Here is a 5,391-nt window from a genome sequence, read left to right on the forward strand (position 1 = left end):
CCCCCTGTATCAGACCGTAATGAAATATTTCGACGCCCCCTCCCCCTTCTTACTGTACGTAACTTCTTTTTTAAAATTCCCGGTACACTGGTGCGAATTCGCACCGTCGTTTTTGAAAAGTTGGTAGCATTTGATCAAAGTTGATCTCTCCAAAATAGAAGGACGAGAAAATTCGAATTGGTGCGAATCAGCACCTGTGTACCTTTAGCGTGTGGTAAAGTGTTGCGAGCTGAAATTTCTCAATACTGTTCTCAAGTCAAGGAGTTTGGTTCGTTTGTCGAATGTAAGTATACATACATTTTGCAAAAATGGGATTTTTTCCATCAGATTTCATGTTGTAAAAATTCGGGAGAAATTATAAATAAAAAGATTTTCCTGTAATTGTTGCATTACCTTCATTTCCCTTTCTTCATAATTGTAAATCGTGCATTTGAAAATACCCCATCTTTGACCTACCGGGAAAAATACTAGATTCACATTCTCGGCATAAACAATATTTTTTCGTGATCGCGTGTTCCTTGAACTGCAAAATCTCGCAAAGTTTAATTAATTTGAATAAAATGCGAAGAAATGGCGATTTAAAAAAAAAAAAATGATTTTTCAAAAACGCCACTTTATTTATAATAAATTATCATGGGGAAAATTAATGATTATCCAAATTTCTATAGAACCTTCAGATTCAGCAGGAAATTTCATAAAAAAAAATATAAATTTTTCTAGTCTTAATCTTCTTTTTTATATTCGAAGTTGAAAAATGCAAAAGCCAGATTCGCACCAGTGTACCTTTAGTAGGGGTCAGCAATGTCTGTTTAACAAAACACTTCAATTTACAAACGAAGTGATTAGATTTTTTGCATCATAGTTGAATTTTCACCCTACAAAGAAAAACTCCCAACAAAAAAGTGTCATAGTTTATATTTCAGTAAAAAAAAGATTAAATTTGTACACACAAATTTAAAACATAAAAAACGAATTTTCAATAAATATTTTTTACTCAAGAAAAAATGAAAGTTTTTCAAAATTGTTGAACCTTCAACCAAAGAACAAATTTTCTGTACAACAGTTGAATTTTCATACAATAAATATGACTTTTCAGAGAAAGCGTAATCTTCCACAAAACTGATTTCTATTTAACCAACAAAAATGAAATTTCAAACCAAGGAAATTATTTTATTTTTCCAAAAAAAGGAGGATTTTCAACCAAAAAAGTTCAACTTTAAAAAAATGAAAAAATAAAACTGCATAAAGGCTAACTCAAAATATCAATCTTTAAAAAGATGATATCTTAACAAAGTGATTCAACCAAATCATTCCAACAAAATAGTTCAATACAAAGAAGAACAATTTCGAACCAAAAAGTTAGATTTTAAGTTTTTTTAAATGAAATTTTTACTAAAACAGATGAAGTTTTAAATCAAAAAGATCAATTTTCAAACAAAAATAGCTGAATTTTCTGTTAAAAAGGATTTCAGTTGACTTTTCACGATTAAAAGACGAATTTAAAAAAATAAGTTTCTACGAAAAAAAAAAGAAATTTAAATCAAAAGGACGAATTTTTAATCCAAAAGGTTGACGTTTTAACAAAACTTTACGATTCTCTACCAAAGAGTTGCATTTTTATGCATAAAAGATGAAATTTCTCTTAAAACAGATGATTTTTTATTGAAAATTTTTTTAGATAGTTGAATTTTCATCCAAAAAAGATTCTAGTTAATTTTTCAAGATCAAAATAAGATTTTTTTAAAACAAAAAATAATTTTCTACGAAAAAAAAACCAAAAATTTTCAATGCAAAAAAATTAATTTTTTGAACCAAGAAGGATGCAATTAAAAAAAATATACGAATTTTCATCCAGAAAAGATTTCAGTTCTCTTTTCAATATTAAAATATTAAATTTAAACAAAAAAGTAATTTTTTTGCGAAATGGTTAAATTTTCAAAAAAAAAAAATAGAAGAACTTTTAACCAAAAAGTATGAGTTTTTAACAAAATTGTTTATTTTTTAACCAAATTCTTGCATTTTTATCCAAGAAAGATAAAAATTCTACTGAAACAGATGATTTTTTATATAAAAAAGACAAATTAAAAAAAAGAGTTAAATCTTCATCCTAAAAGATTTAAATTGACTTTTCAATACAAAAATACGAATTTTAAACAAAAAGTAAATTTTCAAGGAAATAATTGAATTTTCAACAAAATATAAATCCACGTTATCATTTTCACTGTTCTAAATTAGACAATCAATCAATGAACTTTAAAATTTTCAAACTTATATTATTTTAATCATTTTTAAGCTGGAAACAATAAAAATAAAAAAAATTCTAATTGAACTTTTCTCAAATTTAGAAATTATATTATTTTCATTTAAATTGTTTGAAAACCTTTGAAAAGCTTTAAAATTTTATTTCCAAATCTTCAGAAATTTGAAGTTGTTTTAAATTTTTTAAATTAAAAATTTTTTGAAAATTTTTTCAGAAATTGTAAATATCTTTTAAAATTAATCGAAGTTTTCCTACAATTCTTAAAAAATCCTGCTTATTATTTGCAGAAAAAAATTTGAGTAATTTTAAGTTTTGAAAAGATTCAAAATCAATTTAAAATTTGAAATGATTTCAAATAATTTAAACGAGGTGTATGTACCGAAAAAATTCGGTCGATTTTTTAGATTTCAAACTAAAAATTTAGAAGACTTTGAAAGGCTTTAAAAGAATAAAATTATTTTCTTAAGATTTCTTGGAAAATTGAAAATGATTTTTTATGTTGAAAAATTTCCGAAATTGTCAAAAAAGAATTTGGAAGATTTTAAGGAAATTTTCTAAAATTTGCAAGATTTTCTAAAAATGATAGGAAAAATTCGATTTATTTTAGTAGATATTTATCGCTTCTTTTACAATTTTGAAAATCTTTTCAAAACTTTTCAAATATTCTCCTAAAATAATTTTTCAAAATGAAAAGTTGTTTTTAATTTTCCTAGGAATATTAAGAACATGCTTTTATTCTTTTGAAGTGTTTCATTATTTTTAAAAAGCTCCGTAATTTTTTCAAGTCAACATTTTTTAGTCAAAATTACGAATATATTATTATAATTTTTAATTTTTTTTAATGACTGAATCTTTTCTTAAATTCATAAAATTCTTAAATTTTGAACGGATTTAGAAACATTTTTTACAAATCAATTATTGTTCAATTTTTAATACTTAAAAGTAAAAATCCATTTTTTAAATAATTTATTTATTTATATTTATAGTAGATAAAATGAAAATTTTTTTCATCGAAAATTTTAAACTTCAACGCTTTTAATTTTTAATTGTTTAAGTTAATATTAAAAAAAGTAATTTTATTTTCAACCAAAAGGATGAATTTTCAGCCAAGAAGATCAATTTTCAAACAAGAAGAATAACTTTCTACCAAAAAATACTGTTTTTCAACAAAACACAATATTTTTAAATAAATAAGTTAAATTTATAAATAAAAAAATATAAATTTTGTAACAAAAATAGAATGGTTAAATTACCATTTAACACAATTAATTTTCAAATAAATTGATGAATTTTCGACTGAAATGATCAATCATAAACTAAAAAGATTAATTTTACATGAAAAAAGAAGATTTCTCGACAAAAGACATGAATTCTCAACTAAACATACATAGTTGAATTTTCAATTGAACAGTTTTTTTCAACTAAGAAGATAAATTTTCAATAAAAACGAGGAATATTTCACTAAAATACTTGAATTTTTTACCAAAAAAAAATAAAGTACTGAGCAAAATTAATTTTCTACCAAAAAAATACGAGTTTTCAACAAAATAAATCAATTTTTAACCAAATAGATAAATTGTGAAATAAGAAAGTTAAGTTTTCAACCAAAAATGGAAGTTAAATTTTCAATTAAAAACATTAAGTTTCTACAAAAAAATATGCATACAAAATGATGAATTTTCAACTAAAATGATAAATTTTCAATTGAAATAGTTGAATTTTAAGTGAAAAAGATGAATTTTCAAATAAAATGGTGAATCTTCAATAACAATAATTGTATTTTTAACAAAAAAATTAATTGTCAACCAAGAAGATTAATTTCTACCAAAAAAGAAAAATTGTCAACTAAAAAAGATCGAAAAAATAACCACAAATTGATTACATAATTTCAGTTAAAAAAATTAATGTTCAAAGACATTAATATTTAACTAAAATGATGTTGTATTTAACTGTCCAGTTAGATGTTCCGTTAAAAAAAATTTCATTAAAGAAAAAGCGAATTTCAAATAAAGATATGAATTTTCATTTAAAATGATGAATCTTCAATCAAAAAATTAATTTAAACAAAAGTTTAATTTTTACCAAAAAAATATATGAATTCTTAATCAAAAAATTTTTAATTCATGAAACAAAGATTGATTTTTCATCAGAAAGGCAATTTTTCAACAAACTACATGAATTTTCAACCAAATAGTTCTACTTGGAACTAAAAAAGATCAATTTAAAAAAAAAAGCCAACAAAATAGTTAAGTAAAGTAATATGAAGCTACTTTCGCCAATAAAGAATCATTGTTTGTCAATTACATATTGCAGGCAAAATGTCGAATTTCCTATTTATAAAAGTTAAATTATCTGATAAAAATTATGAAATTTTGATCAAAACTTTAATTTTATACCAAAAAAGACGAATTTCCAACCAAATACACGAACTCTCAACCCAAAAGTTAAATTTTCAACTAAACTAGATTCATTAAAAAAAAAAGGATTTTTTAACAAAATTTTTGAACAACAAAAAAAAAGAATTTTCAACAAACTAGTTTTATTTTCAACCAAAAGAGATGAATTTTTAACTCAAATTTTGAATCGTTAACTAAACAATGCATTTTTATGAAAGTAGTTACAGTTTAAAGTCTAGTTATTAAATTTTTAAACAAAAAGATTAATTTATTACCAAAAAAAGATGAATTTTCAATAAAATTCAAGAATTCTCAACCAAAAAGTTAACTTTTCAAATAAAAACATTAAAGTTTTAAACCAAAAGATTCATTTACTACAAAAAAGACGAATTTTTAACAAAACTCAAGAATTCTGAACAAAAAAAGACGAATCCTTAACAAAACTCAAGAATTCTGAACCAAAAAAGTTGAATTTTCAACTAAAAAAGGAGGATTTTTAAACAAAACGATTAATTTATTACCAATGAAGGATGAATTTTTAATCAAATTCAAGAATTCTCAACCAAAAAGTTGAATTTTTAGCAAATAAAATGTATTTTTTCAAATTTCTAAGAAAATAGTTCGACATGAAGCTAGTTGTTCAATTTTTAAACAAAAAGATCAATTTTGTAACGAAAAAAACGACTTTTAAAACAAAATTCAAGAAATCTGAAGCAAAAAAATTGAATTTTCAAC

The 5,391-nt window shown here is 22.7% G+C and overlaps 1 protein-coding gene across 2 annotated transcripts in view; it reads right to left on the reverse strand.

Annotated features, from left to right (window-relative positions):
* The window catches only part of LOC117175181 (aladin-like), a 39,468-nt gene that overhangs the window by 5,613 nt on the left and 28,464 nt on the right, over positions 1-5,391 (reverse strand). The gene's annotated exons all lie outside the window — the stretch shown is intronic.

Source organism: Belonocnema kinseyi, chromosome 6, assembly GCF_010883055.1.
Source record: "Belonocnema kinseyi isolate 2016_QV_RU_SX_M_011 chromosome 6, B_treatae_v1, whole genome shotgun sequence".
NCBI lineage: Eukaryota > Metazoa > Arthropoda > Insecta > Hymenoptera > Cynipidae > Belonocnema > Belonocnema kinseyi.